Source organism: Felis catus, chromosome C2 (genome assembly GCF_018350175.1).
Source record: "Felis catus isolate Fca126 chromosome C2, F.catus_Fca126_mat1.0, whole genome shotgun sequence".
Lineage (NCBI taxonomy): Eukaryota > Metazoa > Chordata > Mammalia > Carnivora > Felidae > Felis > Felis catus.
Window position 1 is genome coordinate 118,340,955 of NC_058376.1, and position 18,457 is coordinate 118,359,411.

At 36.7% G+C, this 18,457-nt stretch overlaps 2 long non-coding RNA genes and 1 other non-coding gene across 3 annotated transcripts in view; 2 read left to right on the forward strand and 1 right to left on the reverse strand.

The window, feature by feature from the left end:
• LOC123380106 overlaps positions 1-18,457 on the reverse strand; it is a 278,930-nt gene that overhangs the window by 60,313 nt on the left and 200,160 nt on the right. The gene's annotated exons all lie outside the window — the stretch shown is intronic.
• The window catches only part of LOC123380107, a 30,676-nt gene that overhangs the window by 1,142 nt on the left and 11,077 nt on the right, over positions 1-18,457 (forward strand). The window contains exon 2 of the long non-coding RNA XR_006585433.1: positions 4,427-4,613. This is a non-coding gene — a long non-coding RNA (uncharacterized LOC123380107). The remainder of the gene's footprint in view (positions 1-4,426; positions 4,614-18,457) is intronic.
• LOC111556402 lies at positions 3,791-3,896 on the forward strand. The gene has a single exon (XR_002735887.2). It is a non-coding gene; the product is annotated as a U6 spliceosomal RNA (small nuclear RNA).

Here is an 18,457-nt window from a genome sequence, read left to right on the forward strand (position 1 = left end):
GAAATGTGTACACAGAGAAATAGGTAATTAACATATTAGCTAAACACATAATATCCTCAATTAAATTGAAAATCAACTCTAAGACTCATTTATTTTTTCAATCTAGACATAAATGTGACTTTTTAAAATGATATGCCTGGATATGACTTTATTTTGGTTCCTGCTTTATTTTAAGTAAAACTTCATTTAATTATAGTCTAAATAAGATTTGCTCTCAAATTCTATTCTGCAGCTTTCCACAGCATGCCGTTTTCAATACGAACGAAGACTGTAAAAATACTATTACTCTAAATTCCTTCAAAGAACAAATATTCAGGGGAAATACTGAGATCATGTCATCATATCTATCGTCAGCTACAGTCCTTTCTACACTTGCACAAGATGGCACAGTCATTGATATTTCTTATAACAATATTGAAGCCAGCAAAAGAGAAAATAAGTTAAAATATTATTATACTTATACAAATGAAAGTTTTATATCTTTAGAATGTTTTTATGTCTTTATTGTACAAGTAATTTATGTTCATTTCTTCAAAAAAATAATATGTGATGTAGCAGGCATAATTAGTTGGTAATCGGACAACTATCCTTTCTTACTGATGTCATTCACTGAGATGGGTAAGTCCAAGATATTACAAAGAAAGGTTGGGGGTCGGCATCAAAGGACAAAGAGTGCAGGTTGCTGAAACTAGCAAGTTTGACCCTCTGTGCTGATAGGTTGTGCTTTACCCTCTGGGTTAAGATGATAAGAATAGCTGTAATTTTGACTCAAGTGCAAATTGAAATTGGAAAAAGAGGCTATGTAAGACTATCCTGAAGGAGTGTCTTCCTTCTCATCTATACTGCTGCTAGTATATGTATATTTTAGAGATTATATAAAGATTGGTATCCAGTTTTGTATTGTGTATGTCAGGGACTATATTTGACATGTAAAAATACAGTGAGCAAAGTCAGTCAGTTTCTGTCTTATACAAAGATTACAGTATAGTGAGGAAATGAGAAAACTATTAATCAAATCATCACACAAGTAAATATTCAAGAGTGACCAGAATAAATGTGATCAGGTAGAGGTATGTAGTAGTATAACAACCTGTAATTGTGGGAACCATTCTACTCAGAAACATTCCTAGAAAGAACTGATTTGCCAACGCCCTGTTTTTTAACTTGCAGTTTTCAAAACATTCACCAAAATGTCACATTTAATAAGAATTTCTATGAATTAATGTTCTCCTGTTCATTTTAAAAAGCAGTATAAAACAGTATGAATAAATTTGCATACCAATATTCTTAGCAGTATTATTCACAAGGGCCAAATGATGGAAACAATCTAAGTGTCCATCGACAGATGAATGGCTAAACAAAATGTGATATGTACATAAAATGGGATATTGTTGAGTCTTAGAAATGAGTGAGATCCTGATACATGCTGCTGTTGGAAAACATGCTGAGTGAGAGTAAGTCAGGCATAGAAAACAACATTGTTGCATGATTCCACCTTTGTGGGGTACCTAGAGTAATCATATTCCTGGTGACAGTAGAATGGTGGTTGCCAGGGACTTGCAGGAAAGGAGAATAGCAAATTAAAAAAAATTGTAATATTTCTTCCTTTTTTGAGAGAGGGACCCAGACCATGAGCAGGGTAAGGGCAGAAAGAGAGGGAGACACAGGATCTGAAGCAGGCTCCAGGCTCCGAGCTGTTAGCACACAGACCGAAGCAGGGCCCGAACTCGTGAACTGTGAGATCATGACCTGAGCTGCAGTCAGACACTTAACCGACTGAGCCACCCAGGCGCCCCGAATGGGGAATTATTTTTAGTGGATAATGAGTTTCAGTTTGGGATAAAGTTCTGAAGATAGATGGTGAAGATGATGCCACAACAACGAGAATGCATTTAACACAACTGAATTATACACAAAAATGGTTAAAATCTTAAATTTTATGTCATGTATATTTTAGCACAGTACAGAAAATGGTATGAGTCACATATATTTAAGCAGAACTGAAACTATACTGTTTGTATTTAGAAACTAGGTTCGAATTTTTCCATGGTGATTTCTTAGAAGCAATCTAAGGGGTATTCATTTAAAAATAACTACTATAATAAGCATTCACAACCTAAATAACATCTGAGACACATAATTGCAGATGTAATTATGACCTGTCAGTTTACTAATGTTTGCAATTATAAAAATAACACTTCAAATAAAAGACAATAACCACTAAACCTATTTCTAAGTAACATGAACACTTCTGACTGTTTCTAAAATCAAAGATTGGCCTCTAAGGAGAATGCAAACACATACAGAAACTATATGGACCATACTCCACTGATATAATGACCCTGGTTTTGATCTATACAAAATTATATTTTGAAGTAAAGAGATTCTCTAGCCCAGTCATTGAATGGAACAAAAATTTTAACCATACTATGTCACTGTAAATTAATTTACAGCTTTAATATCAAAGAAACATAGAGTTAAGGACCATTAACCATCTTATTTCCTCATCTTTCCATTCCCTGTTATTTTCCCAGATACTGAAGATAATTGCTTTTGCAAAGCATTGTCCTCAGTCCATTTTTCATTGTTAAAAATTATAGTTAACGCATTATATTTTAAAATCTCCATTTAAATGTTTTGTGTTTGACTCTACTGTTTGATCTTTTGTCTTTAAATCCATCACTTTGTTTTAGTTGAGAGGTTCTCAACCTTTTTTTTGGTTTCTGGTATTCTTAGAGTTTCAGTAATTATTTCATATTATCCTAAGACCTAAAGAACCTCTAAGAATTTCATAAAGTAGTTACATCCAAACTAGTACATCTGTCCAAAATTCTAGTAGCTGTATAAATCAAGAATACATATTAATTAAAGGAAAACATTTATTTTATTCCAAAATAACCACAATTTCAGCTTGTGGAATAATGTGCGCATGTTGGACAATGCACACATTCTTAAACCTTAGAAACAGATTAGGAAAAACTACTAATATCCTATTTTATGCTGCTGGTTGTATTTACTTTACGTTTAAAGCTGCAAGAAACTGCAAAGATATGACTTCATCAAAACTTATGTAGCAGGATCTTATGATAAAATTATAGTAGTAGTTCTGATGTATGATAGTTGTCAAGAATCAGTGATATTCTCAAAAACTTAAAATATCCAAGGCATTTCTGAGAGTTCATTATAGTATCTTGGGGCTTTTTAAAGAAAAAAATTTTAATGTTTATTTAGAGAGAGAGAGCACGAGTGAGTGAGCACTGGGGGAGGGGCAGAGAGACAAGGAGACAAAGAATCTGAAGCTGACTCTAGGCTCTAAGTTGTCACCCTAAAGCCGGACATGGGGCTTGAACTCACAAATAATGAGGTCATGACCTGAGCTGAAGTCTGACACTTAACCGACTGAGCCACCCAGGTGTCCCTCTTGGGGCTTCTTATGACACAATTTGAAAACTATGATTTTAGCCATTGTTTTTTAAATTTTTATTTGGCAGGCTTTTTGAAGTATTAAGGAAATAACCTCAGTTGCCAAGGCCACCAGGTGGTTAATAGATAATTTCCAGGAGTATCTGCTCTTCTTTATTTAAAAAAGCAAAGCTAGGGGCGCCTGGGTGGCTTGGTCGGTTGGGCATCCGACTTTGGCTCAGGTCATGATCTCGCAGTCTGTGAGTTTGAGCCCCACGTCGGGCTCTGTGCTGACAGCTCAGAGCCTGGAGCCTGATAAATAAACGTTAAAAAAATTTAAAAAAATAGAAAAGCAAAGCAAAAAACTTTTTTAAAAGCATGTCCACCTGCACTCCCTTCAGCAGCACATATAGTAACACTAGAACAATACAGAGAAGATTAGCTTGACCCTGTGCAAGGATGGAGTGCAAATTTGTGAAGCATCCCATGTTTTCTTAACCAATGTTGGGAAGCTTTGCGATTAAAAAATAAAAAAATAATGAAGATAAAAAAGCATTTCGACCTTTCAATACAATGTTAACTGCTTTGCATTACAGCAAAGTCAAAGGAGGCGGGGTTGATATTGCTTTTCTCACTGTCATATTGACGTGATCATTATGTGTGAGCAAGCTTATTACCTATCTGTTCACAATCATCTGAATTAGAACAATAAATAGTTGTTGCACAGTATTGGTTTTCATGAATACAAATATTCAGATGGGCACTGCTTTCATAATTATTCATAAAGATTCAAATAATACAAATCTCTCCTAACTCACTGAAATTTTAGCAGCAAGTTCTCATACTACCTTACTTATTATCTTTTGGACTTTCTGGAGCCTCCATTATATCATATGAGCAAGAAAATGAAAGAAGACAAAACTAATATGTGAAACAACTTCCCTAAAAATGGCATCTTCTTGTTTCCTCTTGAATGTAGCATTGTATACTTTAAAGAATCATAATGATTAGTTTTTGTTTTCAGCTCTGACCTGAAAAGAGTTTGAAAGTTGCGATTGCTGTTCTTACAACAACAAAAACCTGAACCTTCACTTTTCTTGAAGCTATTGTGGCACTTGGATTGTGAAGCCAACTGCAATGCCCAAGTCCAAAGAGATAGACACATCCAGAGGAGCCACAGCAAGGTCTGGAGATGTGGAACGGAGCCATGGGTGAGAACACGTAATTAATCATTTTGAATTTCTGGAGGTGCGTGTAGACTAGTGAAAGGAGAACTTTACATTTATTAATTTAATTTTATTTTAGAGAGGGAGAGAGTAGGGAAGAGGAGCAGAGGAAGGGAGAGACAGAATCTTAAGCAGGCTCCAAGCCTGATGCAGGGCTTGATCCCATGACCCTGGGACCATGGCCCGAACCGAAAATCGAGTTGGACTCTCAACCGACTAAACCACCCAGGCGCTCTGAAAGGGACACTTGTTTTTCGGAGGGACAAAGTCTTAGAAAGGGAACCACATTTCCTGAGTTTCACCTCCAGGAACCCCATGAGGTTCTCATGGGGGAGATCTGAGAAAGATCACAGAGTGGCTCCGACAGGGAAAGGTGAGGACTAATCATTGTGAAATAAACTGATACTTCTCCATACAAAGGCTTAGTTTCCATGAAAGACGTTTTACTGGAGCTTATGCCACATGGAGAAAGGATATTCTTCACACTCTAGCCCACTCTAGTCTTCTTGTCTTATCTAAGGGGGATGCATTTTCCAATGTCATATAATTGGAATCATACAGTACATAGCCTTTCCAAATTGACTTCTTTTCACTTAGCAATATGTAACTAAGGTTCATCTATGTCTTGTTGTGGCTTGAGAGTGCATTTTTCTTATTGATGAATATTCCATTGCATGGATGAACCACTGTTTACCTATTCACTTATTTTTTTAAATACCTATGGAAGCACTATTTTTGTAATTTTGTAAATATAATTTATTGTCAAGTTGGCTAACATACAGGGTACACAGTGTGCTCTTGGTTTGGGAGGTAGATTGCCGTTATTCATCGCTTACATACAAAACCCAGTGCTCATCCCAACAAGCACATTCTTCGATGCCCATCACCCATTTTCCCTTCTCCACTCCCCAAAATCAACCCTGTTTGTTCTCTGTATTTAAGAGTCTCTTATGGTTTGCCTCCCTCCCTCTGTTTGCAACTATTTTTTTCCCCTTCCCTTATCCCATGGTCTTCTATTATGTTTCTCAAGTTCCACATATAAGTGAAAACATATGATATTGGTCTTTCTCTGACTTATTTCACTTAGCATAATACCCTCCAGTTCCATCCACATTGCTGCAAATGGCAGTATTTCATTTTTTCTCATTGACAAGTAGTATTCCATTCTATATATAAACCACATCTTTATCCATTCATCATTTGATGGACATTTAGTCTCTTTCCATAAGGAAATTGAAGAAGACACAAAGAAATGGAAAAACCTTCCATGCTCACAGACTGGAAGAATAAATATTGTTAAAATGTCAATACTACCCGAAGCAATGTGCACATTTCAAAGCAATCCTGATCAAAATTGCACTGGCATTGTTCTCAAAGCTAGAACAAACAATCCTAAAATTTGTATGGAACCACAAAAGACCCTAAAAAGCCAAAGTAACATTGAAAAAGAAGACCAAAGCGGGAGGCATCACAATCCCAGACTTTAACCTCTACTACAGAGCTGTAATCATCAAGACAGTAGGGTATTGGCACAAAAACAGACACACAGCCCAATGGAATAGAATAGAGAAGCCAGAATTGTATCTATTCACTTTTTAAGGGACAATTTGGTTGCTCCAAGTTGTGGGTGATTATCAATAAAGCTGTTATACAACATTCACATGCAGGTTTTTGTGTGAACACATTTTTCAAATCAGTTCGGTAAATGGCTAAGGGCATGATTGCTGGATCATACGGCATGACTATGTTTAGCTTTGTAGGAAACAGCCAAACTGTTTTCTAAAACAGATACTCCGTTTTGCATTCTTATAAGCAATGAGTGAGAATTCCTTTGTTCTACACCTTCAACAGCACTTAGTGTTGTCAGTTTTTATTTTAGTCTTTCTAAGAGATGCACAGTGGTATCCTATTGTTTTAATTTGAAGCGTATCGATGACAAATAATGTAGAGCACCTTTAAAATGCTTATTTGCCATCTGTATATCTTTTTTGACAAGTTGTTTGTTTAGATCTTTTCCCCATTTTTTTTAAGTTGGGTTGTTTCTCACCTTCTTTCAAGATTTCCTTGCTCTTCGTCCTGCAATTTTAATATAATACCCCTCATTATGGGATTATTTTAGTATTTGTTCTGTCTGGTGTTCTCAGAACTTCCTAGATCTGTGGCTTAATGTTTATCCTTCGTTTGTAAATTTCTTGATTTTTATTATAATTACTGCAAATATTGCCTCTGCTTCATTTTTTTTTCCTCCTTCTGGTATTCCAATAACGCATATGTTACATGATTTGAAATTTCCTAGCATTCTTGAAGGGTCTTTTCATTTTTTTCTTTATTCTTTTCTTTTCAATGGAAGTTATAATCGATTTTCCTTCAAGTTTAATGATTCATTCTTTCATCAGCCATAAGCCAGTTATTGATGGGATCATTAAAGGCATTCCTCATTTCTGTTACAGTGTTCTTGATAAAAGCATTTCCTTTTGATTCCTTCTTAGAGTTTCTATCATTCAGTACTTTCATGCAGTCTATCTTTTCCACCTGTTATCTTATATTGTCTCCTTTTTCCCATTAGAGCTCTTAATTTTATTAATCGTATTATTTTAAATTCTCTTTCTTATTTAATATCTTTGTTGTATCAGAATGTGGTTCTTTGTCTCTTCCGACTGTTTCTATGTTGTTGTTTGTTTTTAAAGCTTTTGTTTTGTTATTTATTTGTGTTTGCCTTTTGGCATGCCTTTTAATTTTTTCTGTAAAGGAAGATGTGCTTAATCATGTAACAGGAACTGAGGTAAATGATTTTGTAGATCTATACCAATCTGAGTAGGAACTGGACTGTGTTTAATGTTTGTGATTATTGTGTCAGAGGCTTTAAATTTCTCTAGTCCTTTTTGTTGTTGTTGTTGTTTTGTTTTCTTTTGTTTTGTTTTCCCTCTTGACTTTCTTCCAAAGGTTCTAGTGTGAGAAGGAAGGGGGAAAGGGTAACTTTTAATGGAGAAACTTGAAAAAAAGTACCTCAGCCAGGTGATCCAGATCATTATTAACAGAAATGGCATGTGAATATGCTATTATGAAAACATCTTGTTACCTCTGTGGTCTTCTTCCCAGAAATCCATAAGCTCAGTTTAATCTTGAGAAAAAGACAAACTTCAGGATATGGGCATTCTTCCAAATATCTGACCAATATTTCTCAAGACTGTCAAGATCATCAAAAAGAAGAGAAGCTTAAGAAGCTGTCTCAGCCAACAAGTGCCTATGAAATGTCATGTAATAGCCTGGATTAGTTCAAGGGCAATATAAAGCGTATCACGTAAAAATTCAGTATGGACTTCTGTTAATACTAATTTATCAATATTGGTTCATTAATTATAACAAATGTACCATGCTGCTACTGTAAAGTTTTAACAGTAGGATATACTGGGTGTGGGGTATACAGGGACTCTGTAAAATCTTTGCAAAAATTTTAAAACCTAAAGGTGTTCTAAAATATTTACTTAGGGTTGCCTGGGTGGCTCAGTCGGTTAGCATCTGACTTTGGCTCAGTTTATGATCTCGCGGTCCGTGAGTTTGAGGCCTGTGTCAGGCTTTGTGCTGACAGCTCAGAGCCTGGAGCCTGTTTCAGATTCTGTGTCTCCCTCTCTCTCTGACCCTCCCCCGTTCATGCTCTCTCTCTGTCTCAAAAATAAATAAACGTTAAAAAAAATTAAAAAGAAATTATTTACTTAAAAATAATGATTTGCTATCTGAATTAAATGAATAATTAATATTTCCTTTCAATTAGAGGGGATTGAACAACTATTTGCACAACATAATACAAGTAAATGGAATTTTCTTAGCACATTTTTAACAATATGTATAAATACTAAATAGTGACTGGGAGGTATTATTTAAATGACAGAAATTCAGAACCAAATTATAGTTTCTAGTCCATTCTCTGCATAGAAGCCATAGCTTATGAATAAATCATTTTTCCTAATGACGAGAGGAGTTAATTCTAATGGAACAAAGCTACAATTAGAAAGCAGACTTGGGGCACCTGGGTGGCTCAGTCGGTTGAGCGTCTGACTTCGGCTCAGGTCATGATCTCACAGCTGGTGAGTTCAAGCCCCGCGTCGGGCTCTGTGCTGACAGCTCAGAGCCTAGAGCCTGGAGCCTGCTTCAGATTCTGTGTCTCCCTCTCTCTCTACCCCACCCCTGCTCACATTGTGTCTCTTTCTCAAAAATAAATAAACATTAAAAAAAAAAAAGAAAGAAAGCAGACTTAGCCTCATTCACAATACCCTTCTATATGGAATTTTATGCCGTGGTTCAGAGGATGAACAGAAACAGCTTGTATAATTGTCTCTTAAATGTCAGCAGGAAAAATAACAAAAATAAGTTCCAGTAACAGCTTTCCTTTTTTCACAGCCCCAGAGAAACTGAACATAAAAATAATAAGACACTCTCTAAGGGTTTAACCAAAGGGTCATTAAGATAAAGCTTCTCCTAAAAAAAGGTCTTCTTAAATTTGAATTCTTCTCTAAATTAGAGAGCAGGCTCTGAAAATACACATTTCTAAAGCACTATCAATTTAGTGAATATATCAAGATTATAATGACAAAAGTTTACTTGGCAAGAGCATGAAATAAATTGGTTTCTCCTCAGAGTTAAACATTTAACAATGGTACATGCTCTGTTAACCTCTCTAATCTGAGGAAATTACAGGAGTTCCAGCAATGACATATATTTTTACTTTTACAGTGAATTATTGAATTGTTTTGTCATGTAGGCCTGGAGTCCAGGGGCTGTTTATTGGTTTTAGTTTGTAATAACTCAATCTGACTCTTCATTGATTTCCTTCCTTCCCAATAGTGTTTCTGCTACCTTCAGAATCCTAGAGCCTCCCAGGACATTATGTACCTTCAAGTGGAGGTGTTCTGGTCTTTCCTTCAGTGACCTCCACAAACACAGCCCCAGTGAACAGTCAAGCAGCAAAAGTCCATTTCAAATTATTTCTCTGGTTCTCTGTTTTTAGATTTGATTCTAGTATGTTGGGACTGGGGAGTAGCCTATACAGGAAGATGTAAGAGGTGGGAACGTTGAAAATCACCAATTTCAGGAATTATGGTCTGAGGGCAAACTACAATTCAAGCGATTCACATGCTATCGATTCCAGTTCTGTTTGATAAAACAAAATTAAAAAAAAATTCTTTGAGGGGTACCTGTGTGGCTCAGTCAATCGGGCCTCTGACTTCAGCTCAGGTCATGATCTCAGAGTTTGTGGGTTCGAGCCCCGTGTCAGGCTCTGTGCTGACAGCTCAGAGCCTGGAGCCTATTTCAGATTCTGTGTCTCCTTCTCTCTCTGTCCCAACCCCACCTGTGCTGTCTCTCAAAAATGAATAAATGTTAAATATATATATATATATATATATATATATATATATATATAAATGTGTATGTATATGTATATATGTATATATGTATATTATATATATATATATATATATATATATATATATATATATGTATACACACACACACACACACACACACACTCTATGATTTTAAGCCCTGGTGGGAAGGGTAACTGTAAAGGAGAAACAATAGAGATAAGGGTTAATTTTTGCCTTTTTATTTGTTCCTTATCACTGGTGTGACCCTTAGGAAAATACTCAATTTCTACTAACTAGATTTGGCCCATCTATAATATGGAACCTATCATCATGATTATTTCACAATGGTAGCCATGAATATTAAATAGAAAATATGTTGACCAGTAACTCAGTGTGTCTGGCATAAAATACATCCTCTACCATAGTGAGACTAGCTTCAAATCAATCCACTGCCCAAACACAGTAGCACTCTTCAGTGTGGGAACTAATTTTGTGGATGTTATTTTCCAACCGTTGACCTTCCCACCATCACTCACTTTGCTACAGTTTTCACTTGCCCATGTTGAAAATACTACAGACTAGCAAGTAAGCATCAGAGAGTACGCTCGTTGGGTTGTCATAATTGTTTTTATTTAATTTTGATGAAACCCTGGAAGTTATGTTTCTTTTTTTAATATTTATTTATTTTGAAGGAGAGAGAGAGAGAGAGAGAGAGAGAGAGAGAGAGAGAGAGAGAAAGAAAGTGAGCACGCGAGCAGGGAAGGGAGGGGGAGAATCCCTAGCAGGCCCTACCACCTGCCTGTCGCAGGGCTCCATCCCACGAATGACGAATGATGAGATCATGATCTGAGCTGAAATCAAGAGTCGGACACTCAACCAAGTGAGACACCCAGGCACCCCAGAAGTTACGTTTCTTGATTTCATCTTATGGCTGAGAATTCCAACATTCAGAGAGGGTTACTAATGTTCTTTTTATTTTTTTTTTTTTATTTTTTTTTTCAACGTTTATTTATTTTTGGGACAGAGAGAGACAGAGCATGAACGGGGGAGGGGCAGAGAGAGAGGGAGACACAGAGTCGGAAACAGGCTCCAGGCTCTGAGCCATCAGCCCAGAGCCTGACGCGGGGCTCGAACTCACAGACCGCGAGATCGTGACCTGGCTGAAGTCGGACGCTTAACCGACTGCGCCACCCAGGCGCCCCAGTAATGTTCTAAGCTAATTCAACTAGTAGGTTGGGAAGGCAGGATGTGGGTCTTGGGATCCTCTGGCTCAAAGGTCCATCCAGTTTCTGACAGAGCCCTTTGTCGTCCCTTCCCTTCAAATATTATCGAATGCACAGTGAGTCAGTACATGTGACTGCCTGACATGAATTGACTAAAGCTGTTTCAACGTATAAGACGCTCAGTAAATATTAGGAGTTGGGAGTGATGAGTCTATGCAGAGACGAGAGCGTCACTGTGCCCTTTTGTACTTTAATGTGAAGGAAGCACAGTATTGCTGGACGGTAACTCAGCAGTTGGCCTGATGAGTGTAAGGTGACCAAAGTTAGCAGTTTCTGGACCCCTGTAGGAGTACTATATGGGCCAAATGAAACAGAAGAGAACGACCCAGAAAAACTGCTGTGCCATGCGACTACTCTGAGGACCATGGTCAACTCATCAGTGTTTTCATTTTTGTAGATCGTTACTAAGAGCTTAGTAGATTTTATATTTTTAAAGTTAAAGGATGCTGTAACTTCCTTAGTATGTTTTCTTTTATTTGGGCTAGATTAGAGGAACACGGTATTAATAATAGTTCTGTCTACACTTAGGGAGAGACATATAAAGTTCCTTGATCTATGGATAAAATGGTTATGTTTATATGAGACTAACAAATTACAATGACTCTTAGCCACTCTTACTTCACCAACATAAATTCCAGTCTATTAGTGGTTTCCTTTCCCCCAGAACACCCCAGAGCTCTCAGAATGAGTCAGCGCAATTCTGTTCAGACCTGCTGCTGCCTACTGGAGGAACGAGTGCCTTGAAACTACTTTTGAAATGAAGCCAGACAGCTTCTGTCTCCCGACGGCTTTAATAGGCTTTGTCCCGTCAAAGACTCCTCTGATAAGTCTAGGTGAAGAGCTGGGGGGTATCTGACACTCTTTCCATTGTCTCCCTCTGGTGTGAAGTGAAGCCAGAAGCAGGCACAGTACACGTCACTGCGTGACAGTCTGTTGGCCTTAGTTCAGCAAAGCAGATCTCTGGGACCGATGCGAGCAAGAAGTTAAAAGACGCTAATTTCTTATTCTCCTCAGGGAATGCTCAAACCAAAACAAACAAACAAAAAATCCTGGTCTCTGCCCATTTAAACTTGTTTTTGTCGAGTCTATTTCCTTTCTAACATCTCTGGATATTTTTTTTCATTTCCTAATATGGAGAAGCATCTAGGTGCAATTAAGTCATCACTGCTCTCTGATGCTCAGTCCTTGAAGCAGAGTATGTTTTATTTGGGAAAATAACTTCAACCTATTTGGTGAGGTACTTCTCAGGGACCTCCTCCTCCTGACCCCATGCAGTGCTATATGTATGTATGTGTGTATATATATATATATATATATATATATATATACACACACACACACACACACACACACACAAAGTGGGATGGTGGTAATGGCTTAAACCCCTATTCACTTTGGTTACAAGTAGATGCACCCATGTGTCTGTGTGTGTGCACTTGTATGTGAGTGATGTGTGCTGTGGACAAGGGTAGGAGTGTTTAACCTCTTCTCCCAGAATCCAAGCTCGAAATGTTATGATGGAAGAGAGAGAGCTTAAATCAGCCTATTGTGAATCAAAACTATGGAGCTTCCATGTACAAATGTACAGGCAGTCGATGTAAAGAAAATGACAGTTTTCAGTTAAAGATGTATACAGTTTAGGATAATTTATGAGCATTCATTATTTTTTAGAACACGTTTTCAGATAAAATTTGAAATTTTAATAATCTTCTGTTAATAAAGGACATATTATACAAATGTCACTTGGTTTTTCTTTGACAATTTAGAAGGCAACTAAATGGCTCAGAAACCCCAAACAATCTTCAGCATTATTCGCAATCTTGAGTAAATTCAATTTAATGAATAAACCAGAAGAGTTCTAGTTCTTGAGACATTTTTCAGGTTATAAAATCCTGGAGCCATGTAATATCTATTCCAAAAAGGAATATTACCAGTATTATTGCTGCTATCTTTTAGGAAATTGGCCCAAGAGATACCAGAATTTAGATCAAATGACTATGTAAATAATAACTTTTTATTACAACCTATAAACATGCTTCTTGTTTACTATAATATGATATAAAGCCCACAACATCTAGGCTATTTTTCTGGTCTTCTAAATGAAACTATATTAAAAATTAGGAAAGTATCATTTAAGAAGGTCTTATTTCTTCACAGAATATCATTAGTCCAAGGACAACTTAATGCAGTATTATAAATATTATGGGGGTTTTAAAAATAAGACACTGGTTCTTGACAAAATCAGAAAATATGAAATCTCAGAACGCTTACATACTTGCATGGTCTAGCAATGTCAGAACTCAAGTTGTTGAAACTTAGTCACAGTGAATTCTGAGTAGTGAGAATCCAAGCCCATTCTTTTCCAGGTCTGTGAATTTTCTATTGTGCCAGGTTCTTACAATAGTTGTTTCAGACATAAAGATAAAAAAAATAAGTGTAAACCATAGTAGAGATATTATAGTTCCAATGCTCTTTTCCAAAAGTCCCTAATGTCTCAATTTTTCATCAGTCAATAATTCTCATTGGGGGTGATTTTAGCCACTGGGAGAAGTTCAGTCATGTGTGAAGACATTTTTAATCATTACATATTCAGGGTCGTGGAGGGAGAGGATAAGGATTCCAACTGTCAATTATTGAATGCTAAACATTTTACAATCAACATAACCTATGCAACAAAGAATTTTCTGGACCCTCATGTCAATAGCCCTGAGACTAAGCTACTCTAAGTTTCCCTCCACACTGAATTTTCAAATGAGGAATAGATTCCATCTCCTATGCAAACTTCAGTGACTCAGCAGTCACTACCTGGAACCCTGTGTTAGGAACAAAAATAGCAGGCATGTGTTCAGTCTGCAGGAGAGAGAGGGCTCCACTGTGCATTTTCAGCTTAATTAATAACTGTTTTTTAAATTTAATGTGATCGTTGTTTCACAATGTAGAAATTAGATTAACGTTTATCATTTTTCAAGCCTTTATCCTAAATTCACCCTTTAGAGATATCCCTTCTTATGATGTTGTGTTTTAAATTAGCATTAACATAACTCTTCTGGCATATGCAGCTTTATGTAGATTAGGTCATGGTGCATATAAATAATCTACTTCATTTTTCTCAAATTCCAGCAATGACGATGTTTTATTTTTTCAAATATACTTCTAATCTGCTGTGAAGTGATACTTTAAAAATATAATAAAAGTGAATAACCAGAGACATCATTATAAAAACACTCCGCATTATTATATTTATCTCAGTGAGATCGGGTGACATCTTTTGTGGACCAGCAAGTGTATGAGGAATACAGCTGGAGCATCATACACTTTTTTTTTTTTTAATCTACTCCTATTCTTTACTCAAGAAACAGTTATTCCCGGCCTGATAAGGGTCATGCACCGCACCCGGCTCCAGGAACTCAGAGATAAAAGGCTGTCTTGATCCTCACAGAATTCTCAGTCTAGTGGAGGAGCCAGATAAACAATTTTAATACCAATGGTATTCAATACATGATACTAATCATCCTGGGTAACATGGCGGGTGTAGAGGATGCTGAGAGAAGCCTGGAGCTGAGAAGATATTTGTCATGAGTATTTCCCTAGTGTAGGAACCATCTGTCAACTTAGGAACAGTGTCTTTACTAAAGAATACTTCTTTGCCATAACCTCATACTCTAAAAATATTGGTTGATGGGGCGCCTGGGTGGGTTCAGTCGGTTAAGCCTCCGACTTTGGCTCAGGTCATGATCTCATGGTTCATGGGTTCTAGCCCCACATCGGGCTCTGTGCTGACAGCTCAGAGCCTGGAGCCTGCTTTGGATTCTGTATCTCCCCCTCTCTCTGTCCCTCCCCCACTCACACTCTATATCTCTCTTTCTCTCAAAAATAAAGAGTAAATTTTTTTTTAAATATTGGTTGAATACATGTGTTACTAAACTGAGAAGTGAAAACTGTGTATTTACAATACCACAAATAATAACTGCCCATGACTGCCAATTGGGGCACTTATTCTCCTTTAACTACATTCCCAGCTATTTATATGTATTCAAAGCCCAAGAATTGCATGAAATAACACAATGCCAACTGAACTTTTAGGGAAGTCCAATGGGTCTCTGCTACAGCCAGTAGTAGTCTAACTGATACTGAAAGCACACTTAGTACCCATGACAGGCAAGATGCTTAAAGTGGTGTTTTGCTAGAAGTGTTACAAAATGATGATTCAGGTATTTTAAAAAGCTTATTATTTTCCTTAAACTGGAGACCATTTATCATTTCTCTACTGATTTAACACTGATAGCTAGAAAGAAATGTATGTTTTTTTTCTTGCTTCCAATTACCTTTCCTTATCTTTAATAGCTACAGTCTCAATTCATCTTTTTGATGACGTGTAATTTGAATGGCTAAACAGTACCACTCAGACTCATTTTCCTTGAAAACTATGTTGGTTTTAAGTTACACATGTCTGTTTGAGGCTGAGTAGACTCCAAATGTTTACTTGAGTTGGGTATCACAGGATTATTGCAGTTACTGAGATATGCCATCCTATAATTCTGAAGTAAATGTTAATTGTCATTGTTTAATTGTTTAATAATGAGATGTGACATTCCATTAAATATGCTTAGGAAATTGGGACAGTAAAATTATTTTTTTTAAAAATGATGTTTTTCCTCATTTCTATTCTCATTACCTTTAACCACATTATACCAAAAAAGAAATAATATTACATGTAAGAAGAACATGTCATGCAGATAAAATGGAATTACATGCGGAGAGATTATTATTAATGTTGGTTAAGTGATTAAATAAGCCACAGTCCAGTTATTCTAATGCCAGATCAAATGTACCAAGAAAAAAAAAAGTAGACAATGGAAAATGAAAAAGCAGTCATCTGAATAGCTGATTACAAAATTGCACATCGTATACTCTTCTTGCTTGACATGAAAATTTTTCTATGATTTTACAGAGATATTTACACGTAAACTTAAAATACAGGGTATGTGTTTATTTTATACTATGGTGTATTCTGAACTAACGTACAAACTGTGTGAATCTGGGCAAGTCACTTGTTTCTTCCTCCAGGTTTGTGATCCAGGTTTTGGGGCTAGTCTTAGCCCTAGGTAGAGGCAACTAAGAAGCCAGATATTAGTAAATCTGATTAACGCTGTCAGATATAACGATTAAGACCTTAGCTGCAGAAAATGGAATGCTGCCCTTATCCATCTTTTAGCATTTGTCCTGACATCTGACCAAGACATATTTTGCTTTATGTGGCTACTGGTGGGGATGAAATCCTGGCTGAACTTCAGGCTCCACGCTACAACCCCGCTTCCTGTTGCCTGCTGCCAGATTACTCTAGGACTGCTGCTTCTCAGCTACCGCCATCATCCTGCTCAGCCCCTTCCTCTTTTGAACGTGTCTAGATCACCATCTCTCCCACACATGTCTCCTCTTTCCAAGCACGCATTATGAGTTGGAATGTGACTGTGGTACTGCCTGTGCATCGAAGTAATGATGCCAGGCTCCTCTCACAATCGATAGCACTTCTTCTAGGGCAAAAAGTTGTTTTTCTCTGTATTCTAGCCTTTCATCTTAGTTTAAGTTACAAGAAGTTCGAAAAACAGTACACAGTTCTCAAGTGCCCTTCATCTAGCTGTCCCCAAAGCTCCACATGGCCACAGAAGGTTGTCAAAACCAGGATATTGACTATTAACTACGAGGAACATAAGTATAGATCTTATTCAGATTTCACCAATTTTTGCATGCACTTTTTAAATGTTTACTTCTATGAAAATGTTTCACATGTAGTTTTGAGTAACCACCACCACAATCAAAATAAGGTTGTCCCATTACCACTAATAAGGTTTCTTAGGTAACTCCTTAATTTTAATAGTCTTTCCCAACGCAAACCCCCACAAGCAATAATCTATCTTCTATCACTGTTCTTTGTCACTTTGAGGACATTACATGTGTGGAACTGTCCAATATAGAACCCTTCGAGATCAACGTTATTTCCTTCCACACACTGATGCCTGTGAGTTTCATCCAAATTGTTGCATAGAGCAGTAGCTAATTCCGTGATAGGATTGAAAGATAGTATTTCATGTTACGGAGGTAACAGAGTTTATCCATTCACCCACTGAAGCACACTTAGTTTGTTTCCAATGTGGTACTATTACAAATAAGATTGCTGTAAAGATTCACATCGTTTTGTGTATGAATGTAAGCTTACACGTCTAGAAAAAGATCAAGGTGGGCAATTACTAGGTGTTATGGCAAGTATATTTAACATTATAAGAAACTGACCATTTTCTTAAAGGGCCGTACCTTTCTGTTCTTCCCACCAGCAACACATGCAAGGGCCACTTGTTTCACATCCTCACCAGTGCTTGGTTGTCAGTAATTTTTATTTCAGCCATTCTAATAGGTATTGTAATGGTAGGTCATGGAAGCCTTAATTCGTATTTCCTTAATGGTTTATCTTGTTGAAAAATTTTTTTTATGTGCTTGTTTTCCATCTATATACTCTCTGCTGTGAAGAAGCTTTTCAAATCTTTTGCTTATTTCCCTGCTGGATTTGTAGTTTTAATTACTATTGAATTTAGAGAGTTCTTTCTATATTTCAGATTAGATCAAGGTACTGTGTTGGCTACCTTGCTCGCAAATATTTCTTCTTAGTCTGTGGCTTGTTTTTCGTCTGTGTCACAGTCAGTTACGGAGACACAGGTACTGATTTTGATGAATTCCAACTTATTCATTTTCTTATTCTATGGATCTTATCTTTGGTGGTATGTCTAAGAATGCTTCTCCTAATATTGAGTCACACACATTGCCTCCTATGTTTTCTGGTAAAAGTTTCATTGTTTTATGTTTTACACTCAATAGATGCATACTATTCCGAGTATTGCTAGTTCTGTGAGCTTTTTATTATTTCTAAGTTTTTTTTCCAATTTATCACCAAAGAACAGATATTAAATAAAAATGAAAATAGATGTAAATTTTATTATTTTTTGTCAAAAATGCAAAATTTATATTCAAACCGGATAGTCTTGTTTTTATCTCTGCAAACTGTGAGTCTAAAAATTATTTAATTAAAAAATTTTTTTAAGTTTATTTATTTTTGAGAGAGAGAGAGACAGAGTGAGTGGGGGAGGGGCAGAGACAGAGGGAGAGAGAGAATCCCAAGCAGGCTCTGCAC